This window comes from Rhineura floridana, chromosome 10, assembly GCF_030035675.1.
Source record: "Rhineura floridana isolate rRhiFlo1 chromosome 10, rRhiFlo1.hap2, whole genome shotgun sequence".
Lineage (NCBI taxonomy): Eukaryota > Metazoa > Chordata > Lepidosauria > Squamata > Rhineuridae > Rhineura > Rhineura floridana.
Window position 1 is genome coordinate 88,504,402 of NC_084489.1, and position 20,769 is coordinate 88,525,170.

At 46.0% G+C, this 20,769-nt stretch overlaps 1 protein-coding gene across 4 annotated transcripts in view; it reads left to right on the forward strand.

Moving 5' to 3' along the window:
* The window catches only part of TWSG1 (twisted gastrulation BMP signaling modulator 1), a 60,472-nt gene that overhangs the window by 14,384 nt on the left and 25,319 nt on the right, over nucleotides 1–20,769 (forward strand). Inside the window, exon 1 of one of the 4 annotated variants that reach the window (XM_061587588.1) lies at nucleotides 16,386–16,606. The exons of 1 other annotated variant lie outside the window; for it this stretch is intronic. The gene's annotated coding sequence lies outside the window, so the exon portion shown is untranslated. 2 more of the 4 variants (XM_061587587.1, XM_061587590.1) reach the window with 2 other exon arrangements.

Sequence of the window (20,769 nt, forward strand, 5' to 3'; positions counted from 1 at the left end):
GCAACTGGTATTTGGAGGCATACTGCTTCTGACAGTGGAGGTAGAACACAGCCATCATGGCTAGTAGCCATTGATACCTTCTCCTCCATGAATTGGCCCAATTCTCTTTTAAAGCCGTCCACATTAGTGGTCATCATCACTGCCTCTTGTGGGAGCAAATTCTATAGTATAAATGTGTGCTGTGTGAAGAGGTCCTTTCTTTTGTCTGTCCTGGGTCTTCCAACATTCAGCTTCATGGGATGTCCATGAGTTCTGGTGTTATGAGGGAGAAAAGCTTTTCTCTGTCCTCTTTTTCCATGTCATGCACAATTCTATACACTTCTATCATGTCTCCCCTTACTCCTCTTTTCTCTAAATTAAAAAGCCCCAAAGGTTGTAACCTTTCCTCATAGGGGAGTTGTTCCGTCCCCTTCATCATTTTGGTTGTCCTTTTCTGAACCCTTTCCAGCTCTGCAATACCCTTTTTGATATGAGGCAATAAAAATTGTGCACAGTATTCCAAGCGTGGTCACATCATAGATTTGTATACAAAAATGTCTATATGTGGAAATGCCAAAGAAGATGCAGCAGTATTTAGTGACAAATATCTTTGCATAGGGGAGGAACAATGTTTGGGGCACACTCCCTGCAAACCTGTCCTCTGCACTTTGCACTCTGCCATCGCAGAATTATCTCCTGTGTTTTTTTAAAGGAGAAAAAAAGAAACACAGGCTACATACACAATATTATTTATTTATTTAATTTTTATCCGCCCTTCCTCCCAGCAGGAGCCCAGGGTGGCAAACAAAGCACTAAAACACTTTAAAACATCATAAAAACAGATCTTAAAATACATTTAAAACAAAACAGCATTAAAAACATTTTTAAAAAAACAACTTTAAAAGGTTAAAAACATATTAAACAATTCTGACACAGATGTAGACTGGGATAGGTCTCAACTTAAAAGGCCTGTTGAAAGAGGAAAGTCTTCAAACGGCGCCGAAAAGATAGCAGAGACGGCGCCTGCCTAATATTCAAGGGGAGGGAATTCCACAGGGTAGGTGCTGTCACACTAAAGGTCCATTTCCTATATTGTACAGAACGAACCTCCTGATAAGATGGTATCTGCAGGAGGCCCTCACCTGCAGAGCGCAGTGATCGACTGGGTATGTAAGGGGTAAGACGGTCTTGCAGGTATCCTGGTCTCGAGCTGTATAGGGCTTTGTCTGCCAAAACTAGAACCTTGAACTTGGCCCAGTAGCAAATGGGCAGCCAGTGCAATTCTTTCGGCAGCAGGGTGACATGTTGGCGATACCCTGCTCCAGTGAGCAGTCTCGCCGCTGCATTTTGCATTTAAAAAATAACAACTTTAAAACAACCTTTAAAAAGGATTAAAAACATTTATACATTTAAAGCACCCGACTTCCCCCAAAGAATCCAGGGAACTGTAGTTTATGAAGAGTGCTGGTAATTGTAGTTCTGTGAGGGGTAAACTACAGTTCCCAGGATTCTTTGGGGGAAGCCATGTTCTTTAAATGTATGGTGTGTATGCAGCCACAGACCAATCACAAAGCTTAGTGAGCAACCTTCCCTAAGTTTGGTGAGCGACCAGGCCAGCTGTTGAATTCATGGCTCACAGATCAGAACCATTTTCATTACATCACTCACACTGCACAAAGCAGAACGCTTTCCCCTTTATCACTTGCTATACCCCATGCTATTTAACATCTATGTGAAGCCGCTGGGAGCCATCATCAGGAGTTTTGGGCTGCAGTGTCACCAATATGCGGATGACACTCAGCTCTATCTCTCATTTAAGTCCTCACCAGAGTTGGCTGTGGAGACCATGTCCAAGTGCCTGGAGTCCGTTAGTGGATGGATGGGCAAGAACAGGCTGAAGCTAAATCCCGATAAGACCGTGTTACTCGTGGGTGATAAGAGAAGGTTGGGAGACATCGACTTGGTGTTTAACGGGGTGAGATTACCCCTGAAGGATCAGGTCCACAGCCTCGGGGTCATTCTTGACTCCCAGCTGTCCATGGAAGCTCAAGTTTCGGCAGTGAGCCGGGCAGCTTGGTATCAATTACACCTGATACAGAGGCTGCGACCCTACCTTTCTGTACAGCTACTCCCACGAGTGATACATGCCCTGGTCTCCTCTCGCTTAGACTATTGTAATGAGCTCTACGTGGGGTTACCCTTGAAGACGGTCCGGAAACTCCAGCTGGTGCTTGATTACGCATAGCTGTCGCCGGGAACATATCACCCCGGTGTTGATAGATCTTCACTGGCTACCAGTGGTTTACCGGGCCCAATTCAAGGTGTTGGTATTGACCTTTAAAACCCTATACGGTTTCGGCCCGGTTTATCTAAAGGACCGCCTCCAGTATCACCAATTAAGCTGCCTCACAAGATCAGCCACGCAGGATCTCCTCTCGGTCCCACCGGCCAAAACACGTCCCACCGGCCAAAACAGCTCGGCTGGTGCGGACCAGAGAGAGGTCCCACCCTCTGGAATTCTCTCCCCTACGATCTTCGACATGCCTCCTCCCTGATGAGTTTTCGCCGAGCTTTAAAGACCTGGCTATTCAGGCAGGCCTACAGGAACTTCGAGCTAGATTAGTTTGTAATGTATTAACTGATGTTTTTGATGTTAGTTTTAATTGATGAATGTGGTTGTATTTTATTGTATTGCATATTGTATTTTGTTGCTGCTGTGAGTCGCCTAGAGTGTCCGTTAATTCGGACAGATAGCGACTAACAAATAAAATTTTATTATTTTATTATTACTTATTGCCAGAAAGCAATTCATCAACATCCAGTGGAGGTGATGAAGGTGCCACCGTATCGCCTCACCCACAACAACCACAGCAGGAAGATGCCCAGATGCTCCGTTTACAGGAGGAAGTGAATGTCGCCCCCCTTTTCCTCCCACAATGTGGGAGGGGAGGAGGAAGGTGTACACCTTACCTGGGCCATCCTGCTTAAAATGCACAACCTGAGCACGGATTTGAAGCTTGGAATCCTTTGCAACAAGAAAATAATAGTGTTGTGAGTTTGGGGGTTGGAATGGTTGATCCCTGTGAGTCCCCTTCCAGCCTCTGATTTGGAATCCTGTGCCTTGGGGTGAGAGGCTGGTTTTGCTGGAGTTTCTTTTGTTAAGCTAATAGAGTGGCCAGGTTGTTAATGGGCCTATTAGGTGCCCAGCAACTGGTGAATGGGCCAGGAAGATCCTTTTGTCATTGAAACTCTTCAGGAGAGCCTCCTCCCCCCTCCTGGTGGCTAGCAGAGGTTTGTGCTTTGAGTGTGTGTAGAGTGGTCTCGGAGAAAGGCTGGGAACTGGTGGCAGGCAGAGAGACTGGCTCTTTGCACCATGGCTTTAGGATGCCTCCTGTAACACTGTTGGAAAAGCTGGATATTGGACTGCTGATGCCTTGAACCCCTCCATCCTAAGCTCAGGTTGGAATGTGTGTAAATAAACAAACCATATTTCATAAAGACACCACAGTCTCCGCTGACCTTCTTCCCAAAGGAAACCAGCCCTGGATGAGTGCAGGGACCCCTGAAATCTCATCGTTCGGAGATTGGGGAGGCGCGCAACAATAGTTATACTGCCCCAGCTCTCCTCTCCAGTCATGCAAGCAAGAGAATCAAGGTTTGATAGGAGAGGATGGATGGATAAGGGTTTGTAGCAGTTGAGGAGAAAGGAAGTAACAGCAGCTGCCCAGACTCAGTGATGGAGCCTGGCCAGCAGAAGAGAGAGATACTGCTAGAAATAGGGCATCCCTTTGCAAATTCACTCACAGCTAGCAAAGCAGGAACTTTTTCTTTCTTTTTATCTCTCCTCCTTGGGGTTGCCAGTACCTCCCTTCCCCCCAAAGCAGGACTCTTGTGCTTTTAATACCTGTAAGACAGGAGAAATTCAGCAGGTTAAATCTTTGGAAAAGATTCCTTTGCTTATATTATACTAAATACTGTAATATTTTCACATAGAGTCAAGAATGAATGCTAAGGACTTTTTTAATCTATGCAGAGTCCTTAGCATCCTTTCTTTGTTTCTATTTATTTATTTAACAAAATTTATATACCGCTTGATTGCAAAAAAATACTCAAGAAAAGACAGTTCAAAAACAGGTATTTAAAAATGTTCAAAAACTAATTAAAATCAACAGCAAGCTAAAAAGTTTAAAACACACGTGGACATTCCACATGTATCGATAAGCTTGCCTAAACAAAAATGTTTTGACCAGGCACAGGAAAGAGTACCATGAAGGCGCTTGCCTGATATCAATAGGCAGGGAGTTCCAAAGTATAGGCACTGCTACACTATCATAGGAAGCTGCCTTATACTGAGTCAGACTACGCTGGTCTACCTAGCTCAGTACTGTCTACAATGACTGGCACTGGCTCTCTGGGGTTTCAGGGGGGAGACTCTCCAAGCCCTGCCTAGAGTGAACTTGGGACCTTCTGCGTGCAAGGCAGCTGTCTGCCACTGAGCCTTGGTCCTTCCCCACACATACAAACAGTAATACCTCAGGTAACAAGTCCCCCAGGAAAGAAGCCCCTTTTAACAAAGTCTTCTTTGGGTGCTCTGTATGTGTGTGTGTGGGGTGCACATTCTGACACAGTCTGAACGTGGCTCCTTGTCTACTGGATTGCAGCTGCAGCAGGCAGCTCTCTCATGATGACTGGAATGGCGCTGCTTGCCAGGTGGTGCAGACGCCTCCACAGTAAACAGTACTTCAGGTGCCCTGGAAGCACTGTTTACTGCAGACGTGTCTGCTCGAGTGCAGGGGAGGATGGCAGAGAGAGAGACCAAGCACAGGGGGGGGGGTGGCGGCTTCCCTTTGCCTGCCTGCTCGAGTGTACTGAGAGGAGAGCTGTGCTCAAAGCTTTAGATTGCTCTAGCAAGATGCTACATGATAAAAGGGGAGGAAAGGCAAGGCAGGCAAGTCTTCAAGTGCTCCATATGCAAAGCTGACCTGACCCGGTTATTTCATTTCAGACATGCCTGTTAGTTCTGAATAAAAAGTTGGCTGAAATATATTGAACTCATCCTGGTTTTGGTGCTGTAGAAACCTATCCCAATTATTTCCATGTTATTCCTACCTCTGGCACCAAAGTTTCTCTTAAAAAAGTCATGTTCAGGAACGCATCGACTTCCTTAACTGAAGCATTACTGTACAGTGAATTCTTGAATCTTGCTGTTGTTGTCATGTGCCTTCAAGTCGATTTAGACTTATGGCAACCTCCAGTAGCATCTGTCATGAACTCCCCTGTTCAGATCTTGCAAGTTCAGGTCTGTGGCTTCCTTTATGGAATCAATCCATCCCTTGTTTGGCCTTCCTCTTTTTCTACTCCCTTCTGTTTTTCCCAGTATTATGGTCTTTTCTAATGAATCATGTCTTCTCATGAAGTGTCCATAGTAGGATAACCTCAGTTTCATCATTTTAGCTTCTAGTGACAGTTCTGGTTTGATTTGTTCTAACACCCAATTATTTGTCTTTTTCGCCGTCCATGGTATACACAAAGCTCTCCTCCGACACCACATTTCAAAGGAGTTGGTTTTTCTCTATCGGGGGGACGACGCTGAAGTTGGTTCCTAGTTCCCAGTTCCCAGTTCCTTATTTGTGTGAAATTTCAGTCACTAACAAAGAAGAAAAGTTGACAGCTACAGCAACGTCAAGCCAAATTTAAAATGCCCCTGAACCCCAAAATAAATAATGGGGTACCCTGTATGATATATCGCTGTAATCAGGAGACTCTCGCCGTCAAGACTGACAATAAATTTATACAATCAAAATCATCAGGATTCCGATATTATCATAAATACATAATGATGTCATAAAATCATAAATCATAAGTAACTGGGGATACACACCCCAAAATCTGCTCTGGGCCAGGACAAATCATACATCCCAGGAAAGGGGAGGGTGTCCCCTACAAGATGCCACTGCGTCCCGCCTGGCCCAGAGCCTCTACTGGGCACCAGGCACTCACGAGGGCATCTATGCAAAATCAAACTGGACAAAAACACGCAGAAAAAAATTAGTAACTGGGGGTACACACCCCAAACTCTGCTCTGGGCCAGGACAAATCATATACCCCCGGAAAGGGGAGGGTGTCCCCTACCAGATGCCACTGCGTCCCGCCTGGCCCAGAGCCTCTGCTGGGTGCAGGGCACATGGGAGGGCATCTATCCAAAATCAAACTGGACAAAAACTTACAGGAAAAAATAAGTAACTGGGGGTACACACCCCAAAATCTGCTCTGGGCCAGGACAAATCATATACCCCCGGAAAGGGGAGGGTGTCCCTACCAGATGCCACTGAGTCCCGTCCGGCCCAGAGCTTCTGCTGGGCACCAGACACTCACGAGGGCATCTATGCAAGATTGAACTGGACAAAAACATGCAGGAAAAAATAAGTAACTGGGGGTACACGCCCCAAAATCTGCTCTGGGCCAGGACAAATCATATACTCCAGGAAAGGGGAGGGAGTCCCCTATGAGATGCCACTGCGTCCCACCTGGCCCAGAGCTTCTACTGGACACAGGTCACATGGGAGGGCATCTATCCAAAACCAAAGCAGACAAAAACGTACAGGAAAAAATAAGTAACTGGGGGTACACACCCCAAAATCTGCTCTGGGCCAGGACAAATCATATACCCCCGGAAAGGGGAGGGTGTCCCCTAAGAGATGCCACTGAGTCCCGTCCAGCCCAGAGCTTCTGCTGGGCACCAGACACTCACGAGGGCATCTATGCAAAATCGAACTGGACATAAACATGCAGGACAAAATAAGTAACTGGGGGTACACGCCCCAAAATCTGCTCTAGGCCAGGACAAATCATATACCCCCGGAAAGGGGAGGGTGTCCCCTACCAGATGCCACTGCATCCCACCTGGCCCAGAGCCTCTGCTGGGTGCAGGGCACATGGGAGGGCATCTATCCAAAACCAAAGCAGACAAAAACATACAGGAAAAAATAAGTAACTGGGGGTACATGCCCCAAAAACCGCTCTGGGCCAGGACAAATCATATACCCCAGGAAAAAAGATGGTGTACTCTATGACATGCATGTCTTTCCCTGCTAAAATAATGAAGAGTAAATATTGCAAAACTGGTACAGAACGGGGCGGCGCGCCTGATTAAAGGCAGCTGCTGGTGAGATCATATCACTCCAGCGCTAAAAGAGCTGCACTGGTTACGAGTTGCTTACCAGGCCCAATTCAAGGTGTTAGTTTTGACCTTTAAAACCCTATACGGTTTCGGCCCAGTCTATCTAAAGGAGCGCCTCCAGCAACATCAGCTATGCCGCCTAACAAGATCAGCCTCAAAAGACCTTCTCTCCATCCCATCAGTCAAAACAGCCAAACTGGTGAGAATGAGAGAGAGGGCTTTTTCAATTGTGGCCCCCACCCTGTGGAACTCCCTCCCAAATGATCTCCGCCATGTCCCTCCTGTGATGAGCTTCCGCTGGGCCTTGAAGACCGGGCTCTTCAGGCAGGCTTTTGGGGTGGGCTAGATTTTATCTTCATGGTTTTTAGATTTTCAATGTCTAGGTATTATATGCCTATGTTGTACATCACCCAGAGTGGCTGGACAGCCAGCCAGATGGGCGACTAATAAATTCTATAAATAAATAAATAAATAAATAATTTGTGGTGACCACTACAAAATCTTCTGTGGGCTATGAAAAATCATTCACTTGAGCAAAGTGAATAGTGTCCTCCGCGAGATGCCACTGCATCCTGCCTGGCATGGTTTGTGGTCATACGGAACAGGTATCGACATCTATGCACAACAACAATAATCAAGCTATGTAAAAAATACATAAGGAACTGTGGGATTACACCATCAAGCATGCTTTGGACACTGCAGGTCATACACCCATGCATTCTGGAGAGGGTTCCCACCCAATTCAGAATTTCTTGAATCTGTATGGCACAGACAAGGGCATATATGTATTAGAAAATATAGCAAATATGTACAGGAAAAGAATAAGGAAATGAGGTGCCCATCACAAAAGATGGTTTGGGGCACCATAAAACATACTACATTGCACCTGGAAGAGTGTCTTCTCTGAGATGCCATCCATGAATGCTTTTTAGTGTCAATTATGAAATTACATCTTCAAGAATTCATTGTTGTTTAAACTGCCACGTTTCCTTCTGTCGCCAATACCAATGACTTTTTGAAATAATAATATTTGAGCTGTAACAAGGTGAGTAAGAGGGTAGACCGATACAAAAATTAAACATAAGAAAATCCCATCTTTCAACAACCCTTTTAAGGAGAGACCTTGTCCTAGTGTGCATCTGTATTGGAATTATATTCAAGATGTTTTCAACAATGTTTTGTAATTTTCAAAAGGTGTTTTTCAATGTTTTGTATTTGATTTTGTAAAGATCTTTTGTTTTTAAGATGTTTTTAAAAGACTTGGGGGGTATCACTTTTTTGCCACCCTGGGCAAATGTGGTGATGTTTGTGCAACAAATGAGTTGTTCCAAGACTTCACAAAGAAAAATAGTACTCGAAGTCATATTGTAGCAACGAGGCTATAAAGGACCAAACAATAACGATGATGTGCAATGTGCAGTTTAGAAGGTCCTCTTCTAAATCTACTACTATTTCAGAGATGTTTGAAAACCAGGAGATTATTTCGAATGGGTGAAATTGTTTAATTCCAGCCCATGTGAAATGGTGTTGATTTTGTAAACTGCAAAAATGTTCTAATATATATCTAAGCAAAATGTTTTTTACCGTTTTACCAGTTCTGATAAATGTGACTTCCTTATTTGTTTTTTAAATTAAGTCTGCACTTGTTTATATGTTCATTTGTATACTTGGTTCTTACCTGTTGGAGAAATATAATATATATGTGTAGTAATTTATTTAGAGATATAATAAATCAAATGCACAACAATTCTTCTCACAGTATGACTCTATGTTATCTGGTGCCATGGCAGATGGAAACTTGGCCGGATCACCAGACAATGATTCACTGAAGAAGCATAAAGATGTAATTTCATAGATGAGACTCTAAACTATGCATGGATGGCATCTAATAGAAGACAGTATCCCTGATGTGTGGAACTATGATTCGTGGTGCCCCAAATCATAATTTGGAATGGGCATCCAAGTTTCTTATAATGTTTCCTATAGATTTTGGCTATTCTTCTGATACATAAATTAATGTTGTTGGTGTTGTTTAGATTTATTTCCTGCAGTTAACTAAAACGTTTCAGGCGGATCACAAAAGTTATAAAATGCATAATTAAATACAGTTCAAAACACTCTAAAATCAGAAATGATAAATGACCTTGTCTGAGCTATAACTGAACAAAAAGCTCTGACCTGGGTTGGAAGCAATGCCATCTTGTAGAGGACCCTGTCCTGTATGAATATGTGTATGGATCGTCACCTTGCAGTGGTGAGTGGGCTTGCGTGTTCCAATGAAACCTGTGAGTGATGCCGTCGGGAGTCATGTACTCCCAGCGGGGTCATCCATGGCGGTAAGGTCAAGGGAGAGGAACCAGACAAAGAACAATCAAAGAAAGTCCTCAACGGCAGAACAAGCGGAGGATAACAATGTGTATGTTACAACGGCTGTGAAGGCGGATGAAGGCTGCAGCAGATAAAAGACTTCCAATCAACGTGGTATCCATGCCATTGGATCAAAGCCTTTTTCTATCATGATTGTGTGTTGATCGTCGTGCACTGATCTCCCCACATAAAACAAATTCACGCACAGGCGTCTTCCAACCAAACCAAACCAAAAGTCACATGGCGATCGGCGGATGGCAACGGGGGCAGGACTGTGAAATCCGGAAGCCGCTAGTCATGGACCGGCACATGGGCAGTGGATACAGACTCAGTAGTCCTGGCTCAAGGACCGAGGCAGTTGAGTTGTTCGGCAGCTGTATCCATGACTGAGCATTCCGATTCAGGATCCACTCTGCTCACCCCTTATGGGGAAGGGGCTAGAAAAGGTGCCCTAAAAATAGTCTGCCTCATCTCTCTACCTGACTGGATTACCACGTCCAGTGGGGTCACCACTTAGCAGTCGCAAAAGACAAATGAACTTTGGAACGTGGAATATACGGACATTGCTGGACAATACAGATAGTGAACGTCCTGAACGCAGAACTGCCATCATTGAGAGGGAGTTGAGATGTTTTGGTATTGACATAGCAGCACTCCAAGGAACTCGAAGAGCAGGAGAGGGACAATTGAAGGAAGAAAAAGGTGGTTACACCTTCTTCTGGAAAGGACTGCCTGAACAAGAACGACGAATACATGGAGTAGCTTTGCTATTAAAAATGATCTTGTGAAGCTCTTGTCAGAAGTTCCTACTGGCATTAATGAACGACTCTCAACTCTCTAATTAAAACTCGCCAAAAACCAGCAGGCAACTATTGTAAGTGCTTATGCACCAACATTAGATGCTGATGAAGACATCAAGGAAATTTTTTATACCCAGCTGGACACCATCTTATCAGAGATACCCAAGGAGGACAAAATTATCCTCCTGGGCGATTTCAATGCAAGAGTTGGGCGTGATTTTGATTTATGGCCAGAAACCATTGGGAAAGGAGGAGTTGGCAATAGCAACCTGAATGGAACTCTACTTCTGAGTTAATGTTCAGAGCATAATCTTGTTATCACAAACACACTCTTTCGACAGAAATATAAATTTAAAGCATCATGGAAGCACCCTCGGTCGAAGCACTGGCATCTCCTGGATTACATAATTGTCCGTGCCAGAGATCGTCGTGATGTACTCCTCACCAGGGCCATGATGAGCGCCGATGACTGCTGGACAGATCACCGATTAATTCAATCCACTATGGCCATTAATATTGTTCCTCAACGTAGGCTCCAAGGAAGAAAACCAAGGCATAAAATGAACACCCATGCCCTTCAAGATCCTATTAAGCGAGCTTGCTTTCAAACAACTCTCAAGAAACATCTACTGACGGAACTCCCTGAAAATGTCGAGGAACACTGGATTAAACTGAAGACATCCATTATTGCAGCATGTGAACAAACTATTGGATACCAAACTAAGAAACATCAGGACTGGTTTGATGAGAATGATAGTGAGATTGAACATATCATTGACAAGAAAAGGAAAGCCTTCCAGATATGGCAAAAAGACATTAACTGTGCTGCTAAGAAAAAAATCTATGCTAGTGCAAAGGCTGAGGTCCAAAGAAGAACTAGAGAAGAACGGCCAGTGGATAAAGAAAGCTCAAGAAATCCAACATTTTGCAGATGCTCATGATGCACAGGGCTTTTTTAATGCCACAAAGGCCATCTACGGACCAACAAATTATGGTACAAATCCCTTACGTTCAATAGATGGTACCAAACTTCTAAAGGACAAAGAGTCTATTGCACTGCATTGGAAAGAGCATTACCACGATCTCCTTAATCGTAACTCTATTGTGGCTGATGAGGTCTTTTCACAAATCCCGCAACAACAAATTAGAGATGATCTTGCAGTATCCCCTAATTTGGATGAAGTCAGTAAAGCCATTAATCAAATGAAAAATAACAAAGCTAGTGGACCTGATGGGATTCCTGCTGAAGTCTTTAAAAAAGGTGGGCCTGAACTTACACAACAACTTAATAAGCTCATCGAAAAAATCTGGATGAGGGAGGAGATCCCGGAAGACTTTAGGGATGCCATAATTATCACTCTTTTCAAGAAGGGTGATAGAACAGATTGTGGGAACTACCGAGGTATCTCTCTTCTTGCTACCGCAGGTAAAATCCTTGCAAGGATCCTTGCAAATTGCCTCCTACCTATTTCAGAAGACATTCTCCCTGAATCCCAAAATGGTTTCCACCCTTCCAGGCGGACAGTGGACATGATCTTCACTGCACAACAGCTTCAAGAAAAATGCAGGGAGCAAAACCGACCTCTGTATATGGCATTTATTGATCTGACTAAGGCCTTTGATACTGTAAATCGAACTGCCCTCTGGACCATCCTTCTGAAAATTGGATGCCCTGATAAATTTGTGAATGTTTTGCGACTCCTCCATGACAACACGAGGGCAACAATTTTGGATAACAGTGGCTCTCAAAGTGATCCATTCAAAGTGGGATCAGGCATCAAACAGGGATGTGTCATTGCTCGGACCTTATTTGCTATTTTTATTGCCATGATTCTACACCTTGTTGAGGGGAAACTTCCCACTGTCGTGGAAATCACATATCGAACAGATGGAAAGCTTTTTAATCTCAGTAGGCTGAAAGCAAAAAGTAAGGTAATTATAACCTCTGTCATAGAACTTCAATATGCCGATGATAATGTAGTCTCCACACATTCAGAGGAAGATCTTCAAACTATCCTAAATGTCTTTGCAGAAGCATATGAAAAGCTTGGCCTCTCGCTTAACATAAAAAAACCCAAAGCGCTTCATCAGCAAGTGCGAACCAATTCCTCTGTAGCACCGTCAATCCAGTTTAATGGTGCAATGCTGGAGAATGTCGATCAATTTTCTTATCTTGGCAGCCATCTCTCTGTAAAAGCTGACATCGATGCTGAAATTCAGCATCATCTGAGTTCTGCAAGTGCCGCATTCTCCCAAATGAAACGTAGAGTGTATGAGGATTGGGATATTCGCAGGGAGACCAAAATGCTTATTTACAAAGCCATTGTACTACCGACCTTACCGTACGCCTGTGAAACATGGACCATCTATAAACGCCACTCCCAACTTCTTGAAAGATTCCACCAACGCTGCCTCCAGAAAATTCTGCAAATTACTTGGGAAGATAGGCGGACTAATGTTAGCATATTGGAAGAAGCAAAGACCACCAGTGTTGAAGCAATGATCCTTCAACCCCAACTTCGCTGGACCAGCCATGTGGTTCGAATGCCTGATCACCGTCTTCCAAAGCAGCTACTTTACTCCCAACTTAAGGATGGAAAAAGGAATATCAGTGAACAGCAAAAGAGGTTTAAAGATGTTATCAAAGCTAATCTTAAAAGATGTAACATGCATTAAGAACTGGGAAGTCTTGGCCCATGAACGTCCCAAATGGAGGTCGGCCATTATCAAAGGTGCTGTGGACTTTGAAGAAGCACGAGTAGAGGGCAAAAGGGACAAGCGAGCTAAGCGGAAGGCACGCCAAGCAAATCCTCATCGTGACCATCTTCCATCTGGAAACCTATGTCCTCACTGTGGGAGGCTGTGTGGATCCAGAATTGGCCTCTACAGTCACTTATGGACCCACCGCTAAAGACCTTACAGTCTTACTCGGCCACGAGTGATCACCAATGAATGAATGAATGAAATGAATGAATGAATGATATATAATACTTCAAATAAAGTTTTGGGGTGGGCACCACCAGATCCTTTTTCCCCCTACCTAATTTAAACATTTGGATGTGTATAGTTGCTCAGATCCACTCCTTCTGCACACAAGAAATTCTGGGCAAGTCAGGAAGCCATGGATTCTTGTAGAGAATGTTTTTGTCCATTTTAGTTGTGAGTACATGCCATCATACACGCCCTGCGGCCTCCACAACCTCTGGGCTAAGCAGGACGCACTGGAATGTTATAGAGGACACCCTCCCCTTTCCTGGAGTGTATGATTTGTCCTGGCCCAGAGCAGATTTTGGGGTGTGTACCCCCAGTTACTTATTTTTTTCTGCGTGTTTTTGTCCAGTTTGATTTTGCATAGATGCCCTCGTGAGTGTCTGGTGCCCAGCAGAAGCTCTGGGCCGGACGGGACTCAGTGGCATCTGGTAGGGGACACCCTCCCCTTTCCTGGGGTATAAGATTTGTCCTGGCCCAGAGCAGATTTTGGGGCGTGTACCCCCAGTTACTTATTTTTTCCTGTATGTTTTTGTTCAGTTCGATTTTGCATAGATGCCCTCGTGAGTGTCTGGTGCCCAGCAGAAGCTCTGGGCCGGACGGGACTCAGTGGCATCTCGTAGGGGACACCCTCCCCTTTCCTGGGGTATAAGATTTGTCCTGGCCCAGAGCAGATTTTTGGGCGTGTACCCCCAGTTACTTATTTTTTCCTGTACGTTTTTGTCCAGTTTGATTTTGGATAGTTGCCCTCCCATGTGCCCTGCACCCAGCAGAGGCTCTGGGCCAGGCGGGACACAGTGGAATCTTGTAGGGGACACCCTCCCCTTTCCGGGGATATACGATTTGTCCTGGCCCAGAGCAGATTTTGGGGCGTGTACCCCCAGTTACTTGTTTTTTCCTGTAAGTTTTTGTCCAGTTTGATTTTGGATAGATGCACTCCCATGTGCCCTGCACCCAGCAGAGGCTCTGGGCCAGGCGGGACACAGTGGCATCTCGTAGGGGACACCCTCCCCTTTCCTGGGATATATGATTTGTCCTGGCCCAGAGCAGATTTTGGGGTGTGTACCCCCAGTTACTTACTTTTTCCTGTATGTTTTTGTCTACTTTGTTTTTGGATAGATGCCCTCCCACGTGCCCTTCGCCCAGCAGAGGCTCTGGACCAGGCGGGACGCAGTGGAATCTTGTAGGGGACACCCTCCCCTTTCCTGGGGTATATGATTTGTCCTGGCCCAGAGCAGATTTTGGGGCGTGTACCCCCAGTTACTTATTTTTTCCTGTAAGTTTTTGTCCAGTTTGATTTTGGATAGATGCCCTCCCATGTGCCCTGCACCCAGCAGAGGCTCTGGGCCAGGTGGGATGCAGTGGAATCTTGTAGGGGACACCCTCCCCTTTCTGGGGTATATGATTTGTCCTGGCCCAGAGCAGATTTTGGGGCGTGTACCCCCAGTTACTTATTTTTTCCTGTAAGTTTTTGTCCAGTTCGATTTTGGATAGATGCCCTCCCATGTGCCCTGCACCCAGCAGAGGCTCTGGGCCAGGCGGGACGCAGTGGCATCTCGTAAGGGACACCCTCCCCTTTCCTGGAGTATATGATTTCTCCTGGCCCAGAGCAGAGTTTGGGGTGTGTACCCCCAGTTACTTATTTTTTTCTGCGTGTTTTTGTCCAGTTCGATTTCGCATAGATTCCCTCCCATGTGCCCTGCACCCAGCAGAAGCTCTGGGCCGGGCGGGACTCAGTGGCATCTCGTAGGGGACACCCTCCCCTTTCCTGGGATATATGATTTGTCCTGGCCCAGAGCAGATTTTGGGGTGTGTACCCCCAGTTACTTATTTTTTCCTGTATGTTTTTGTCCAGTTTGATTTTGGATAGATGCCCTCCCATGTGCCCTGCACCCAGCAGAGGCTCTGGGCCAGGCGGAACGCAGTGGAATCTTGTAGGGGACACCCTCCCCTTTTGGGGGATATACGATTTGTCCTGGCCCAGAGCAGATTTTGGGGCATGTACCCCCAGTTACTTATTTTTTCCTGTAAGTTTTTGTCCAGTTTGAGTTTGGATAGATGCCCTCCCATGTGCCCTGCACCCAGCAGAGGCTCTGGTCCGGATGGGACGCAGTGGAATCTCGTAGGGGACACCCGCCCCTTTCCTGGGGTATATGATTTGTCCTGGCCCAGAGCAGATTTAGGGGCGTGTACCCCCAGTTACTTATTTTTTCCTGTAAGGTTTTGTCCAGTTTGATTTTGGATAGATGCCCTCCCATGTGCCCTGCACCCAGCAGAAGCTCTGGGCCGGACGGGACTCAGTGGCATCTCGTAGGGGACACACTCCCCTTTCCTGGTGTATACGATTTGTCCTGGCCCAGAGCAGATTTTGGGGCGTGTACCCCCAGTTACTTATTTTTTTCTGCGTGTTTTTGTCCGGTTTGATTTTGGATAGATGCCCTGCCATGCGCCCTGCACCCAGCAGAGGCTCTGGAACTCAGTGGCATCTCGTAGGGGACACCCTCCCCTTTCCTGGGGTGTATGATTTGTCCTGGCCCAGAGCAGATTTTGGGGCGTGTACCCCCAGTTACTTATTTTTTTCTGCGTGTTTTTGTCCAGTTTGATTTTGCATAGATGCCCTCGTGAGTGCCTGGTGCCCAGTAGAGGCTCTGGGCCAGGCGGGACGCAGTGGCATCTTGTAGGGGACACCCTCCCCTTTCCTGGGGTGTATGATTTGTCCTGGCCCAGAGCAGATTTTGGGGTGTGTATCCCCAGTTACTTATGATTTATGATTTTATGACATCATTATGTATTTATGATAATATCGGAATCCTGATGATTTTGATTGTATAAATTTATTGTCAGTCTTGACGGCGAGAGTCTCCTGATTACAGCGATATATCATACAGGGTACCCCATTATTTATTTTGGGGTTCAGGGGCATTTTAAATTTGGCTTGACGTTGCTGTAGCTGTCAACTTTTCTTCTTTGTTAGTGACTGAAATTTCACACAAATAAGGAACTGGGAACTGGGAACTAGGAACCGACTTCAGCGTCGTTCTCGGGGGACCCTTTCCACTTCAGCCCAAGCTGCCCCACTCGGCAGCCGCCAGCTCCGCGGCGCCCAAAGGTGCTCCCTCGCTGCTCGACGCCAAGGGAGCTCGTGGGAGTTTGTTTTGCCGTCGATGCCACTCAGTTTAGCCGGCAGGACTTTCCCTCAGGGCGGCGGCGCTTTCCCGCCCCCGCCTGATGTCTGCGCGCCGAGCCAGGGAAAAGCCGCCCCCGCGTAGGCGAGCCCCTCCGGCGCCTTGAGGTGCGTATGGGCGGCTGTGGCGAGGCCCAGGAGGAGGAGGAGAGGAGGAGGAGGCGACCTGGCCGTCTTTTCCCCCGCTTCCTCCTCGCAGCCGGGACGGCCTGTCCCTTTAAGGTGCCTCCACCGTCCAGGCTGCCCGCCGCCCGGGCCTGTGCGAGCAAGCTGAGGGGAGGGAGAGCGAGGCGAGGACGGAGGTCCCGCTGCCGCCGCGGTCGTCTCGGCTGGGCTGCCTCCCAGAGCAAGAGGGCGCCCGTCTGAGGGAGAAGCGGAGCGCCGGAGGGCCTCGGCGGAGCAGGACCAGGCGGCGAGGCTGGCGGCGGCGGCGGAGCAGCTCCTCTCCTGTAGGTGATGCAAGGAGGAGCGAAACCTGAGGGGAACGGGCGAAGCGCGGGAACTTGAGGAATGCCGGACGAATGTCGATGTTCTTGATGCAGGGAGGGGGGGAGAAGGAGGAAGGCGCTTCTTCTCCCTTTCCCCCCCATTTTTGTGGTGTGTGTTAGGAGACGGCGCGGGTCGCTCTCCCTGCATGTCTTTCTGCATCTCTCCTCCCCTCGGCGGCTGGTCCAGGCTCACCGCCGACGGGGACCGGCGTGAAGCTTCTTCCCTCTTCGGAAACTCGCTTCTCTTCCCTTCAGCTGCCTTTGCCCGCCCGCCATCCCGCTCCAGCAGCCCGTGAGGGCAGGGGCTTCTGGCCCGCTTCCTTTCGGGGACTGGCTTCTGCGCCTTTTGGCTCTGCGCCCCGCAGTCTTTCCGTGTCTTTAAAGGCTTTGGCAAAGCTTCAGCATCCTCGCAAAGTTGCCCGCTGCCAAGGGCAGCGCTCGGGACTTGCTAAGCGGGGGGGAGGGAAGGAGGGTTTGGAATGTGGGAGTTTCGAGAACAAAGAGGGATACTAAAGCTCTTTATTTATTTATTTGTTGCATTTATATACCGCCACATAGCCGAAGCTCTCTGGGCGGTTTACAACAATTAAATCAATGCGCCTCTGCCGCCGCCGCCGCCGCCTCCTCAGAGTAGACCCATTGAAGTTAATGGGCATGCTAAATTGAGGGTCGTTCATTTCAGTGGGTCTCCTCTGAGCAGGGCTTAGCTGAATACAACCCAATGTAAGTGCCGCGCTAGCATGCGTCTGGGGAATAGAACCGTGTTGTTACTATTATTTGCATTTTTACTTGCTTGTTCACAAAAGTGACACAGAAACCATTAAATGAGGTTTAAGAACCGCAAATGAGGTGAATGAATGCTCTCTAAAATGCGTCTATGTGGATAAAGAACACGTCTATTTTTGTGTAAGAAAATATATTTGTCTGTTTTATGGGATTAAGAAAAACAGTTATTGAAATAGCTATTATAAATTAATTTTCAGCATTCTTTTTTTCCCCTGATAACAATTTGTGGTTGGTTATCGTTCCTAGAAGACTTTCAGGGCTAGAGGGCCTTTCGAGAGAACATAAGAACATCAGAAGAGCCTGCTGGATCAGGCCAGTGGCCCATCTAGTCCAGCATCCTGTTCTCACAGTGGCCAACCAGGTGCCTGGGGGAAGCCCGCAAGCAGGACCCGAGTGCAAGAACACTCTCCCCTCCTGAGCCTTCCGGCAACTGGTTTTCAGAAGCATGCTGCCTCTGACTAGGGTGGCAGAGCACAGCCATCATGGCTAGTAGCCATTGATAGCCCTGTCCTCCATGAATTTGTCTCATCTTCTTTTAAAGCCATCCAAGCTGGTGGCCATTACTGCATTTTGTGGGAGCAAATTCCATAGTTTAACTATGCGCTGAGTAAAGAAGTGCTTCCTTTTGTCTGTCCTGAATCTTCCAACATTCAGCTTCTTTGAATGTCCACGAGTTCTAGTATTATGAGAGAGGGAGAAAAACTATTCTCTATCCACTTTCTCAATGCCATGCATAATTTTATACACTTCTATCATGTCTCCTCTGACCCGCCTTTTCTCTAAACTAAAAAGCCCCAAATGCTGCAACCTTTCCTCGTAAGGGAGTCGCTCCATCCCCTTGATCATTCTGGTTGCCCTCTTCTGAACCTTTTCCAACTCTAGAATATCCTTTTTGAGATGAGGCGACCAGAACTGTACACAGTATTCCAAATGCGGCCGCACCATAGATTTATACAACAGCATTATATCGACTATTTTATTTTCAATACCTTTCCTAATTATCCCTAGCATGGAATTTACCTTTTTCACAGCTGCCACACACTGGGTCGACATTTTCATCATGCTGTCCACTACAATCCGGAGGTCTCTCTCCTGGTCGGTCCAAGAGGGATGGACCGGGCCACCTGCAAGGAAGTAGCATGTCCAAAGCCAACTTTGAACTTTGAAATCCTTTATTTGCATTAGCTACAAGCCATTGCAATTAAAATGTATTCAGTAAAAACAATAGAGTGCAAATATACAACTTAATCAGATTTCCTGCTAAGATTCTAACATTTCTATAAGATACCAATCAATAGAATTAGTGTGTCCACGGTCCCACATAAGAGAGATGGATAAGTAAAGCTAGCAATAAAAAAGAATTATATCAGGATAAAACTCACGGAACCATTGTAGATCTTATTCTGATGGCACCTGCTAAAAATTTTGCAAACATTTCTGTAACCCTCCATTCTTGATTTGCAAGAAGAAAAAACACATAAAACTTGGTTGGATGCCCTGGAAAAGATGACAACAGTGGGATAATTAGCTCATTCCTCAGATCTCAATATGTGTGGGTTTCTCAGAACAGTCTTGCAGGTGGCTTCTGGCTATCAGACCATATCATACATTGGCAGATGCATTTCTCTAAATTCTAGAACAGTGGTTCCCAAACTCATTTCCTCTCAGACCACTTAAAAATTGCTGAGGGTCTTGGTGGACCACTTAATGATTTTTCTGCCTTTTGTAGCAATCGTGATTCCATAGAATTCAATTTTAACACAGTAAAATACAAGACAAGAAATAAAAGAAGCGATCAGATAGAATTAAAAATCAGTACGAACATTTAATGTGTTGGATGTGCCATCTTGAACCGTAAATCCACAGACCCATTGTGGACCACCTGAATGAAGCTTTTGGCCCACGGGTGGTCCATGGGCCACAGTTTGGGAACCCGTGTTCCTGAATGCTAGAAACAGAAAAGTGTGTGATGAGGAATGGAAGTATAGCATCCAGAAGGCATTGCTCAAGCCACTGTCCCGAGGTCCAGAAAAACTGCTGTTAGGTGTTTATAAGCATTGGGGTCACATAAGAGGGATTGGTACAGCTGTTCCGTAGTCATTCCAACAGCACCTTCAGACTGGCATTTTATTGTGGGTGTATCCTGGAACTGGTTCTTAACACGACAATAATGCACTAGTGGTGGATTTATTTGGCTGCATACACACCATACATTTAAAGCACATCTCCTGTCCCAAGAATCCTGGGAAGTAGAGTTTGTTAAGGCTGCTGGAATGTGTAGCTCTGTGAGGGGTAAACTACAGTTCCCAGGATTCTTTTTTGGGGGGAGGGGATGTGCTTTAAATGTATTTTCAAGGTATGCCACTACATTCCCTCATAGTTTTGGCCAGACAACGTTTGCCAGCTTCAGGCATGTGCTAATAAGCTGGTAAAATATAAGATGAAGTAGTCTATTCAAGAAAGAACCTCCCTGGTGAAGGAGCCAAGGACTATGAAGTATAACTGAATAAGAGAGAGATGTAGAAAATGAGCATTGTCAAGTCACTCAGTCTACAAATGCACATATTAATATAATGCCACAGATCTCTGTTCATAAGCATGTGGCATCTAGTTTCCTGTTCAAAAGACTTGTTTGTAAATGTATACATCTAGAAAGCCGGTGTTGAAAAACAGTTTGGGGTTGTGTCAAAACATGTTCTCATTATTTTTATATCTGAGAGTAATCTTTGCCTCTGCTTCCCAGCTAGACCTTTCTCCTCCTACTATTTGGTCACAGTGCATTTATTTCCTCTCTTCCATTTCTCTCTCAATGATTACCATGATTAAAATTCAAAGTGTAAAGCTTTATGTAAGTTTGAAGTCTATAGAAAAGTCACTGCCTCATCTAGGATTATACAAGAGCTCCTGCTTTTGCCACATTTGCTGCTTGGCTGGGTTTAGGAAACCCACACAAACAAAACAAAACACTGCTTTAGATGCCTTATGGGGTAAAGATGA